The sequence below is a fragment of the Passer domesticus genome, chromosome 4 (assembly GCF_036417665.1).
Source record: "Passer domesticus isolate bPasDom1 chromosome 4, bPasDom1.hap1, whole genome shotgun sequence".
Lineage (NCBI taxonomy): Eukaryota > Metazoa > Chordata > Aves > Passeriformes > Passeridae > Passer > Passer domesticus.
Window position 1 is genome coordinate 73,877,896 of NC_087477.1, and position 13,410 is coordinate 73,891,305.

The window sequence follows — 13,410 nt, forward strand, 5'->3', positions numbered from 1 at the left end:
ACATTTAGCAACAGCCCAAATAACTTCACCAACTGCATTTTGCATTTCTGCTCCTCAATATTTTCAGACTTCTTCAAGGTAACATAAGGAGCCCATGAAGGCCTTGGAGGGATGATCCTGCTCACAGCTCCCTGCACAACCCCTGCAACACCAGTTCTGGTGTGGAGGACACAATCTGACATCCCACTACAGGGGATGAAGCATTGATTTCTGCATTATAGGTTCCATATATTTCTTCTACTAGCAGTAACAGGAGCCTTCAAAGCTCCCTGCCTGATATTGTCACTGCCAAGAGATCCATGACCTTGGTGGAACTTGTGGGATCCACAAAACCAAAACAGTGACCCAGGGGAAATAAAAGAGAAGACATCAAGACAGGGGTCTGGAGGATCTCTCTTATGAGAGGCTGTGGGATCTGGGCCTATTTAGTCTCTAGAAGAGAAGACTGAGAGGAGATCTCACTAGTGCATATAAATATCTCAAGGGCAGGTGTCAAAAGGATGGTGCCAGGCTCTTTCCAGTGGTGCCCAGTGACAGGATGAGGAACAGCAGTCATAAACTGAAACACAAGATGTTCTAGCTAAACACCAGGAAGAACTTCTTTACATTGAGGGTGGCTGAGCACTGACACAGCTGCCCAGAGAGGCAGGGAAATCTCCCTCTCAGTGAAGTCTCCCTCTCCCTCTTTGGAATGGAGACATTCCAAACCCACCTGGACACATTCCTGGGTCACCTGCTCAAGGTGACCCTGCCTTGCCAGGCTGTCAGACTAGATGGTCTGCAGAGATCCATTCCAGCCCAGAATTCTGTGGTGCTGTGACAGGCAGGATCAACTCTTCCCTAGGAGTTCATCCAGCAGCAGCTGCATCTGAGCAGTGGAATCAGGTCACCTGTGAAACAGCACGAGCACAAAGTGGAGAGGCTGAGGCAACATGGACCACATCTGCTGCTCTTGCACATTGGTAATTTGGTAGTTTATAGTAATTTGGTAATTTGCACCAGCTGAATGTGAGGCCTTTTTGTAGGTTAACTTAGCCCTGCATTTTCACATTAGGGGTTGTAGTGAAACCATTTGAATAATCTTAGTCCTGTGATTTAGTGCACCAGTGGGTGAATGCCAAGTATCCTTACAGGCAGGCACAGCACATGTGGGAAGCATACAGGAATTTTTAAGGATAAAAACTGAAACTGTTCTGCCCTATCGTGAAAAGCACACTCAGTAACATTATAAATAAAATGCATCCTTAAAACAAAAACTGTGAGTATGCAAGAGGAAAGTATGGCGCTGTCAGAGATGTCAGAACATGACCCTTTTTAACTATAGGATACTTCAGAAATTATTTCACAACCTTTTACTCTCTGGAACACAAGAAGTTGACTCCAGAGCTCAAGCTGCAAAGAGCAATTGCTGTAGCTGAAAGTATTTGTTTCAAAGCACCGTGGAAGTAAATGAAAGTGTCATTTTGCACTAATGTGATAGGCAGCTACTCTGCCTTGTCAGAACAAGCAAAGTCCTGTAAGCTTTATCCCATTGCCACAGGCACTTGGGCACCTCTCTGGAAATCAATCACAGATTGGCCTGAAGAAGAGCAGAGCTGAAACAATGGCACCAGAGTAGAGGACCCCTAATGAAATCCATTTGCTAGTCCACACCTAGGCTGTCTAGACAGCACCTCCTGTGCTTTGATCACTGATAAACCATTCTAAATGTTACCAGGGCTGCTTTTTTGTTTCTGTTTACAGGCAATCAATAGGCCTCTGGCCATTGCCTCTATTTCAAAGCAGGGCTTTTCATCTGACTGCAATCAAATAAAAAAGAACAAAGAGATGGGCATTTTGGATATGAGATACTTATTTTCCTGTGATTTATGCAATTTCAAATGAAGAGCGAAAACAAAAAAGCAATTGTCAGCATACATGTGATAAATGTTTCTAATTAGGCATGCTCTCTTAATCAATTTGAAAGCTGCATTCCCTCCCAAAAGAAAAAGCAAAAATTTAGTGTAAGCTTTTGTTTGTGTGCATGTGTTTGTGTTCATACTGCACAACACTCACCTGTAGATTTTGGAGCCTGTTTATTTGCACTGGAGCTACATGTCATGGTGCTATTTTATGCTGTTTGCTAGTACAGTCATGATCTGCACTCTGAAAACTCCACATGGAATATCCAGGTATTATTCCAAGAGGCTCTGTTTTCTGATTTAACCACAGTACAATTCAAACCATGGAAACTGAATAATCTCCCACAAAATATTATATCCTACACTTGCCCAACATACACTGGCCCATAAATAATTCAGACCTTTTAGCCATACGTACTGATATATACATTTTCAAAGATTTGTCTAGATATTGTTTTGCATGTGGATTCAAGCATGTTTTACCCAAATTCAAGTCCACAAATACCATGTGGTTGCCTTTAGCTGGATGTCGGTGCTTGAACTTTGAGCCCCTCTCATCTTTTATCTTCAGCAACTTGAAGTAGCCTGCTTAAATTCAGCCTTTGAAACCCTCCCAGCCCCTCCCTATGTATGTCATGACAGTTCAGCATCTTAAGCCTCAATCACATGCATTCTTTAAAAAACTCCAAAAGATCGTAAAACCAAGAAGATATTTAATCTCATCTCTGATTTTGGCTCAACCAATATATCATTTCAATACACTTTATTTCTTGTGTAATAAGCCAAAGGCATTTTGGAGGCAGTTTAATAAAACTTAAAAAAAAAATAGTTTTGTAAGGCTAGGCATTTTTACTTTTTTACACTTGAAAATATTTCTCTTTCAAAACTCAAGTTCAAGATCAGCTCTTTCTGGCTCATCTGTAATCTCCTAAATCATGGATCTCTTTGCTATTTCCTCTTCTTTCTGATTATTTAGTGAAGAATTTAATTAGGTGCTTTCAAAATTGCTGACCTCATGGGAAAGGGAACAGATAAACTCTTTCAACAGCATACTATGCTTAGACTGCTGAAGGATAACACACTCTGTGGTCCTGTTGGACCAAGTCTTCAACTTCAGATGCTGTAGGATAAAACATCATGTGATTACCCTTGCCCCAAAACATTGCACAGTATTTTACTCCCTTATAAAAATCTCTTTAAGTTAATCAAGATTTACCATTTAGTGATTTACTATTGAAATGACAATATATGGGGGAACTAGGGGTCCAAAACAAGTGACAATGCATCAAAGCCCCTTTCAAAATAGGTCAAAGAAGAAGGAAAGTGGAGGGGAAAAATAAAGTCATAATAAACTTGTTTAGTCACACAAGTGATGAAGAGCAGAGAGACTCTTTCCCAGGGCTGTGTGCATACCATTCATTTACTGATGTTTTATTCAGGTCCCTTAGAGGATGCACAAAGTTTTCAGAGTTCAAGTCCCTACATTGTATCACTGATTACAATAGGAGGGGTACATTATAAAAACACTCCATAAAACCCTTCGATTTCATTCCTTTGCCAACATTTTCTTTCAGATTGATGTTATTCAAAGTGAGAGATCCCAAGGTCTCTGCAAAATAAGGCTGTGGGACTGCATAGGAAAATCAATTAACATTTAAAGTTTTACTTCTTCACCTCCACTGTTTCTTATCAAAAGTAGGACATGAGTTTTGTCTGACTGAGACAGGACTGGGGCTGCTGAAAATTATTTTCCACTCTTAGAGTAACTATAGCAGTGTTAGTGGTCGCCTTTTAAGATGAAACTCAAGTAATGCAGAAGAGAAAAGAGACAATGGCATCATTTATAAACACACTGAGATTTGTACACACTGACTCAAATGTACAGTGGGAAACACTCGTGATTCTCTTATCCTGAGCAATATTTTTATTACAGTTTAATTCAAGAACCATTCCTTCCCCTTGAATTCAAAAGAGTTAACTGGGTGTAAATCTCCCAGGAATAAATGGAACTGAAACAGTGCCCCTTGGAAAAAGACCAAAACAGCTTTCCCAGAAAGAAAAAAAAAAAAAACTGAAATCCTATGAGTACCCAATAACTTTGTGAACAAATTGCAGATTTGAGCCAAAAAGACATTAAAAACAACAGAACTTTTCCTGAATTCAGCTTACTTTGAATTAAGTTTTTAATTAATCTATGCCTTCAAATTACATATTTAAACACTGTTTACAACTAGAAAAAGTAGGCAAAAAAGAGCAAGATTGAGAATTTTTTGCTCTGTAGGAGACTTTCTTCTTCTAGCTGCAGTTAGCCATCAGATCTGTCATATGTCATTTTTCAGCTCATTAGGTGGGATTTTGGCAATTTCTGTGTACAGTAAGAGGTATTGAGCAGTTGAAGCTGGGAAGGTCAAATATTAAGCACAATGTCATCATCCCTAATAGCTTCCAAGGAAAATTCTTGCATAATTGTTTAATGCCATGAGCTGCCTGTAGTGGGACATTCTCATTTTTGCCAATTTCCATTAACTCTTGAGGCTCATGGTCAGAAGCTGTAGGAGCACAGGAACGCTCTCAGATTGGATCAAGCTGTTTTGCTGATATTCCTGCTGCCCCATATTAATTTAATGAGACACCCCAGCACTGAGGAGAAGCCTCAGAGGGTTGTGCAGCATATGGTCCAGTAACACACCAGAACACCCTTCCCTTTGCATCCAGAGACGATAAATTGTGTGCAGGGCACTGCTCAATTAGCATTTGCATGCTTTGGCCCCAAATCAGCAAACAACTTCCACGTGCATTTTGCTCAAGCAAGTCCCCATGAGATCAACAGGACTGCTCATGGTAAGAGGCACTTACATCACTGTGAGCAGCGTGAGGGCCTTCTCTGGACAGACATCTGTGGCAGCAAACATGGGAGCAAAGCCTCCCCTGCTGCCAACCAGCCTGCTCCTGGTGCTGGCCGTGGGGAGCCCTGGCACTGCATGCACCATGCCAACAGCCAGGAGAGGGAAGGTTTGCAAAAGTGTCACAGAGTAATGCTTCACTATCCCGAGTGTTTCTTTGAATGTGGTGCTTCGTGGTAAAGTTGTCTCAAGAAAACTCATCCTTTTTTTTTCCTGAGAATATTTCAACGCTAAGGGCAGAACTGACTTTCAAGACTCATCAGTATAAAGTAATTAACTGGAGTAACTCAAGTGGAATAGATTGTCCCAGGAAACCTCTCTGGTGTGCATGTATAGATGCTCCACTCCAGAATAAGTGAGTTGTAGTACAGATCCCAGTGTGTGCAGAACCCTAAGGGTAATTACTCTGCAATAATTTAGTCTATTTGTTAGCTTTGGCCTTGAACTGCTCTCATTAAATCAGTATCAGAAAAAAACACAGTTTTCTTTTAGTAGAATATTTAAGTTCAAATAAAGCAAATTTATGGTTTATAAGCTAGTTTACTTTGCATAGAAATATCAAATCACAGTTGAGGGACAGTAATTTTCAGCTGAATGAAGAAATTAGCAGAAAAAGAGCAATAATTTTTTTAACCACTGAAAACAGATAGATGACAGTGTCCTTTGTCTTGCATTTGCTAAATGTGTGTACACAGATTTTTACATGAGTTCTGCTGTGTCATCATTTGGTTACAAAATTGATGCCCCAGACTACACCCATATTTTTGCAATAAATTAAAATTTGTAATTTAAAATACAGATTTGTATTGCAACAACACATCTCTCATTCAAGACCAAACACATACCAATATTGCATTTTTAAAATATTTTGCTTATATATAAATAATATTTATAAACTGTACATATAAACAGCAATACAAATGTTGCAAAACTACTTCAGTTTCAAAAAAGAATGTTTTTACACATAGGTAGTTAAATGTCTCTTTTTTGATCAAAATGTACTTTTGCTCTTTCTGTCTACCAACTGCCAAAAAATTCTGGATTTCAAAACGAAATCCAACCCATCTGTAAGACTGTTGGAATTTTATGTGTTAAGATTCACCTTTCCTAGGGGGATTCTTTCAGTAGAAGAAGACTAAATTCTCTCAAAGTACAAGGTCTCAGTTTTCTGCTGTTCTGTGTAGCAATTTATGAACTTGTATCATTGATCTTCTGGTGACAGAAACACCTGCATTCATAGGCAGGAATGGGGAGGAGGTACCTTATTAAAGTATAACTTCTATAAACATACTTCTGTCCAATTTTCTGCATCCAAAAGAAATAAAACTAGACAAACCCTGGCTGAAATTCTAGCCAGTGGGAAATCAACATGGAATTCACTGTTGATTTCATTGGGAGCCAAGATTTTTCTTTCAAATTCTCTCTCTTTTCTACTTTATAATAGGTAATATGGCATTTTTGATATTTTTGTATGTCACAAAGCCACAGAAGTAGATGATGAGACCGGTGGCCCTGAGTCCACTGCAGGAGCCATGCACACATCTGAGCAGGGAAAGCAGAAGTTGAAGAAAAAGGTGTGGTTAGAGTTTCTCCTTTCCCAATCAGCCTTTGGATCGTTAATGTGGTAGCAAATAGAGTTAACATCAGGGATTTGTCCTCATATGTGGGCCAGGAAATAAGACCAGAGCTGTGCTGGATGCAGAAGTGTGTTATCTACACACATCCTTCTGTGTACACACAGTATCATGACACAGCTTTGAGGAAGACAGACAGAATATATCCCTGGACTTATAAAATTGACAAGCAAAACAAAACAATTTCTTTTTTCCAAGAACTTAGAACTGCAGACACACTATGTTCTATCATTATTGGAGGCAGGGAGGACTAAAATGAATATTAATTTAGCCATTCCCACTCAAGGCAAGTCCATATCTGAATGAAGAAGGGTATTTTTTTTTTTTGTTGCTTTGCTTGAAAAAATGTAACAAATTCTTTCTTTGTTGAAGAAGCCTAATTAAAAGCAGATAAAAATCAGGAAAATATTTCTTGCATTCTTTTAAATAGAGCAAAATGTGCCTACAATTGTGAGCTGAAAAGGAGCTGTCTTTCCATTTGTTAAAGAGAAACTAAAGATTCATTGTGCAACCTTATCTATATCTATCCCATGTGTCACATAATCCTGTTAAAAACAGGGATGCTTATTTTACTCAGCTCTTCCCAACAAAACTGTAGCATTCTACACATAAATGAGCAAGTACTTTTGCCACTCCATTTTGTAATTTAGGTAATAACAGCAGACCCCTGTAAATAGCTGTGAAGATAAAACAATTTTAGCATGAAAGGATAATTATATAATCCCAAAGGAGTAGGAATTACAGGAAAAACTTGCCCTCATGACATTCATCTTCTCAAGAGGCATACTTAGATGATACTGAAGAGGAACAACAAAAAACCCCTGTGATATAAATAATGCACTGGCTTTTGCATTTCCAAGGTGTTCTAAAAGTATGAAGCCAAATAGGAAGATGCACCACTGAATTTATCTCTTCATATCTGTTCCCACAGCGCCATGGCACAAGTCATGTAGACAAGCTTGGAAGGAAGTGGTTATAATGCCAAAAATTGCAATCATGGATTCTGAAGGTACTTGTTTTACACTTTTCTACACAATGATTGCAGAGTATGTGATCCAAGAAGACATTGCTCCCAGCTGAAATGCACACAGCCCTGCCTTCCACAGCTACACGGAAACGCTTAGCGAGAGTAACAGGTTAACAAAGCATTGGCAAATGGCTTCTTTGTTCACACTGCTGCAAAAATAAGCACAGGGAAACTGGGGCAGGGGGCTGGTTTAAATTCTGCAACACATAAAACAATTTCTCATTAATTAATTCAGTCATTAGTAGCAGTTTCCCTGAGGGTAGTGTAACCTGAACAGGATATCACAATTACAGCACTCGTTCCTTTCTTAAGCTTGTTGGCATTTGACATGAAGAATTTATCAAAAACGACATCTCTGTTCAGCAAACTCTTAAGCAGCTCTTCCTGACTTCCTTTGTACATTGATTCTCATTTATTCTCCTGGTAGGCAAGGTCTTTAAGAGCATCAGAAGCGACAGTCCTGCTTCCATTTCAATACATATAAGGCCTCTATTACTGTAGAATTGGCATGCCTACCTACCAAAACATCAAGTATGTATTCTCCCAAATCTTGGATTAAGGAATCTTGATTTAACAGCTAAATTTTCCAAAGTAGTTTGGCTTCTGAAAAAGAGAAATATTTAAGTATTTTTAAAACTCTGATGAATGAGTTATTCAAGAAGGCAATAAGAAAGCAGGGACGAAAGCCATATGGGAGGATTCTTTTGTCGCTACACTTAGTCTTCATGGGTGTGTTGTGTGCAAGGATGGTTGGCACATGGTGACAGAGAATTCCTTGTACAGACACCAGTCACTGTTTCACTCTGTGCCCTGGCCCCAAGCCATGCCACCAGCTATTGCTCTGCTCCTAGACAGGAATAGCTGTAATTCAGGCAATACTAGACTGTATTCTGGAAAGCTTAGAAGTCATTCAAGGTAGAAATTGCTGGGAGCTGCCCCTTAAAAATCTGAAATGTTCAGTCCTCTCCTGCAGGTCCCTAGCCCTTCAAAGACCAAAAGGGAGAGGGGAAAAAAACAGCCTTAAATTGCAGAGATCTACAGAAAATGAGCTCCATATTCCTAGTGAAGCAACTCTGAATTTCTCTGAAGATCTAATGAAGAGTTCTGCTCTGTCTCACATGATTCATATGAAAATAGAAATCTTGTGTACAGAAAGTGCCACCTCCATTACTTAATTATTTCTGAAAACGCTAAGTTTTATTTTAGTGAAATTCATTTAATGGTATTTCAGGCAGTTTTTGGCATCTCTGTGCAAGAAAATAAATCACTGATTTGCAAGATGTGTCTTGGGTTCCATAGGACTCTCTGCACCCAAAGGGCACCACAAACTTCCACTGTGCTGCAAAATGAGATTTGCAGTGAAATACACACAGGAAAAATACTGTTTCAGGAAACAGGTTATTGCCCATGCACTAAGTCCAGTTAGGGCCACATTCTTTCCCACAATGCTGAATTTTGATTTCTTGCCTGATTCAGCAGTAAAGGTTTTGAAGACCTCAGACAGTCCAAGAATTGAAATGGTAGAAAGCTTTAGATTACTCTGTCCTTGAAACAGGATGAGCAAAACAAACTATAAATCAAATTATTTATGGTTATAACAAATGGTAACATGTACAAGGCAAAGGTGTCCAACAAAATATTTTAGGGTCAGCTTAGAGCAACCATTGTAAATCTTAATGTTATGGCTCAAAGCAGCATAAGAAAACTTGTACTTGTGCCATTATGGCTGGTTATGGAGAATGTGGAAAAGGCTTTTTGCATCCACATTTTTCAGCTTCTCTTTATTTTTCTCCTGTCTTATGGAGAGTTTCTTTAGTCATTCATGTCTGTCCTGTAGATCTCTAAACATTTATCTTTATTCACATAACTTCTTTAAGTAAACATCAGGGGCACAGATGGGCAGAACAAACTTTCTGCATCTTAACTGACCATTTCCTACTGAACAAAGTAGCAGCAAACTGCCCAGGCTGAAGCTCTTCTCTTGTAGACGGGCAAACCCTTTATGTACATATGCAAAGGTTTTGGATGAACTCTGTGAAGCTTTTCATGTGAATGTTCACCAGGTCAGGGATTTAATTTGCAAAGGCAGTAAATTCACACAGTGCATGATGCAAAGATCTGGTGATTCTTAGCTAAAATAGAATTTGTGAGATTGCAACCCATTCCATTAATCAATGGCAACATTGCCTCCACAAAAACAGTGACTATTGCACTTATAAACAGCATCTGACTCTCCCTGATGCTGTTAAGGGGTCTTTCTGAATATATGTGGTCACTGCTCCAATGAAAAACTTTCTGACCACATTTTATCATGATAATGACCAACACAGCCAATCTGTGTTATAGCTGCAAATAAAAATTTAACCAAAGAATTTTATCCGATGGAAAAATCAATACAGTTTACAATGAGTGCATGTCTTAATAGCCACAGGGCAGCCACTAATATTGTCATTAAAAACATTCTTGCCTTTATTAATTTATGTTTTTCCTCTTAAAAAAAATCTATGTGAGCAATAATCATAAGGGAACACCTCTACATTCATTTGCTTTTCAAATGTGCCTAAATTATTTAGCTTGTCTAATGAATTTGTCTTGTACTAAGATCTTTGCTATCAGTCCTTGCCCTGCAGCTCTACCCATCATTGCTGTCAATGGAAGTGTTGGCTGAGTGAGAACTGAGTGTTTGGGGACAGCATTAATCAGAAAATTTGAGAAGTTAAACACCCCATCCAAATTTGTGTGTTGACTAAAAGCACATTAAAATGACAGAAATCTATCTATGTGTTTAATCAGAGTTATTTTTAGAGTCTCAAAAGGTGTACATACTAGAGAATTTTACTTCTGGGGTTTCTACCCTGATTATGTCTTTACACATGTTCCTATGAAAACTGGAGGAAGAAGAACAGCTCAGTCCCCCTGGGGTCCTCACTGCCTCTCTGCCACAGTGAATGATCCCAAGAGTTCAGAGGGAATCTATTTAGTCCTTCTATAGTTCTCATTAGATATTATTATAGACAAAATGTCTATGCATTTTCTGGAGTGAAGTGCCAGGGCAGCAGAACAGCTGAAAGGTTTAGAGCTGACCATTACTGCAGGAAAAGGATGCTCAATTTGGAGCAGCACAGTATGTGTGTCAACCACCTTACTCTTCACAATTCTTCCCTGCCTCGATCACAGTCTCAGGAAGACTCTTGGGTTAGCACTGCTTTCAAAACACAAAATCAGTGAAGTGCCACTTCACACAGCTGAAGAAATTGAGAATCACACAGGGTATCACCAACAAAAATGGGCTCACAAAGCAGAAATCAGAAATTAAGCTCCCAGCTTAATAGAAATCATAACCTATAATCATAACTAAATAATTCTGAATCTGAAAATCACATTTCTAGAAAAGTAATGTAAAATTATTTCTTTAACAACGCAATTAGTATTAATGGTCTGATATTTAATAACTGGTGTTAATTTTCCACATCATCAGTGCATCTACTAGAGAAACATGTCCTGGCATAGACACTCAAAATAATTTAGTGGAGACATGCCTTGCTCAGGAAAGCTAATATACTTTGTGAGCTCCAGGTGTCCCATAGCAGAACTCTCCTGATTAGTAAAAATAAGTATGAAATCCAAGAAGAGGACAGCAAGACAGTACCAAAAGTATTGGGACATTGGCCACTTAAGAAGGAAGTAGTGATCCTGATGCTCAGTGTTCCAGGGAATCCACTGGGTGTGCTCCTCTGAGTTACCAGGAAACAAGAAAGAACAAGTGAGTTGCTGCTGAAGGACATTGCAAAGTGAGGTTTGTCCTGCTGCCTGAATATCTTATGTCTGAATATTCTTTACAAACTTGTTCTAAAATTTCATATTTCTGTTGTGTTTTTTTTTCCCCCCAATAAAAGTCAAAACAGGCTTTGGACCATCTTGAAAATTATCACTTATCTCACTGGCTTCAGTGGAAGCAAAAGCATGTCCATGATTTGCATGGGAGTGAAGGGTTTGGAAAAAGAACAGACGTCTAAACAATTCCCAAGAAAAATAACTCTGATACCTTCTTACTTACATATCAGGATAGATTTAGCCAGCAAAGGAAGGATTGGTTATGCTCTTTCCTTATCCACAATTCTGCTGATTTTTTGAGAGATGATTTATCTGAAGAGGAGGCTGGCAAAACCAGAAATACATCAGAGAAACAAGCAAAGCCAGGAAATTATTGTACCTCAGTAAAATTACTTGTCATATATTCTGCAATTGTAGAGAAATAGACTCTTTTCCCTCCAGATTTAAAAATAATTGTCAGTTTGCCAGGCCAAGTGTTTATGACATTTTGAATAGGAGTTGAGTAAAAATTTAAGTGTGGATAGGACAGTACCTCTCAAAAAATGTTATATACAAAACCAGCAGAGAGTACTGATTATGATAAAAAAACCTATCAAACTCTTTGAGCATGCTATGCAGTGATAAAAACCAGGATATTCCTAGAAGCAAAACATAAATTATTCTTATGTACACTCTACAGAGGAACCCAGCACAAGTATGACTTTGAATAATTTTCACCAATTATATGTTCTCTGATCAAAAGGATTGTGTTTCTATTGGCCTAGGTTTATGGAAGTTATTAATAGGAATATTTTCATGGAAGATCACAGGCATTAAGACACATTTAGTTTATTTGAAAAAACACAAAATGTTACCTTATGAACTGTATTTGTATTGATTCTTGTCTTGGCCGAGGGCTGGAAGAACACGAAGGACATTTTGGTGACGATTGTTCATTTTATCAGTTCTAAAGAGCTCTGCTCTATTAGTGGTCAGCGACAGCTTATTCTAAAGAACTTAAAGAAGAGTAGCCCTTCCCTCAGCATTAACTTCCTGCTTAAATTAATTCAGGCCAATTTGCAGTTTCGAAAGGCAGCTGATGAAAGGAAGGCTTAGTGGGATTGGAGTAAAAGAGCCCAGGCTGATACTGCCAGGTGGCTTGAAACAAGATTAGTTGGCATCAAGTTCTTTAAAAAGCACTATTGTAGCTTAAGCAATTGTCACTGTGCAGCTTTTCCTGAGACACTGACAGGGCAAGGATGGTATTTCTTATCTATTTCCTTTGCCACAAACACTTTGGAAACCTGGGAACTACTACTGTGAACTCCAGATATCAGCACTGTGCTCAAATGCTTAACCAGATATTTTGAGGATCAGAGAGAAAGTTTGGGTTTGTGCCTTCAACCTGTGGCTGTAACCTTCATGTTGTGCTTTTTGTGACTTTTCCTTCCCTACACAATCAGATAGGATTGTTCCCTTGTGTGGTGATGGAAAAGGTGGCAGTCCCAAGTGCATGCAGATTGTGACATGGTTTATAAGTGCCTCAGCTTACTGGGAAGGAGGCTGAAAATATTCACAGGATTTTGGCAAAAATCTGATTTTGACCATAAAACCTTTTTTCTCTGGCTCTTGTATCTCTCAGTGAAGCAACCCATGGTCCTGAATTTTCAGCGTACTTCAGAGGAAAGTTCCTTAATGGAGCTGGAAATTCTGCCAAGGAAATTTGTGACAGTAATAAGGTGGTTATTCAAACCCTCTTGTGTATATCTCTATAAACCTCTGCACTGTAGACACAAAACCAAAACACCACTTGAAGCATATACCTACAAAGTATAATCCTGCACATGAAATGTTAAATTTCATCATGCTATTGAAAAAATGCTGGAGATGGCAGATAAGAAACTTGGCCACTTTGACACTACTGCCAATACCCTCAAATTCCTGAGTGAGCATTAGGAAGAAAAGAAATTCACAGTAGAATTCAAAAGAAAGTCATAATGTTGCCAGAAGCAGGAGGTTCTGTTTTACACCATGGTTGCATGTCTTCTGGAAGGGAAGGAGACTGTGTACAAGTTGTAGGCATGGATAAAACACAAGGCAAATGTTGTGCTGATACCTGTTCACTGGAAGCT

The 13,410-nt window shown here is 38.8% G+C and overlaps 1 long non-coding RNA gene across 2 annotated transcripts; it reads right to left on the minus strand.

Moving 5' to 3' along the window:
• Positions 1-833: 833 nt before the first annotated feature.
• LOC135300103 (uncharacterized) lies at positions 834-12,354 on the minus strand. 2 transcript variants are annotated; one of them, XR_010361985.1, is made up of 4 exons: positions 12,154-12,354; positions 11,523-11,623; positions 7,986-8,068; positions 834-890 (listed from the first exon to the last, which is right to left on the minus strand). It is a non-coding gene; the product is annotated as an uncharacterized LOC135300103 (long non-coding RNA). The 2 variants fall into 2 exon arrangements; XR_010361984.1 differs by lacking the exon at positions 834-890 and having other exon boundaries at positions 7,223-8,068.
• Between the last annotated feature and the right edge of the window lie 1,056 nt (positions 12,355-13,410).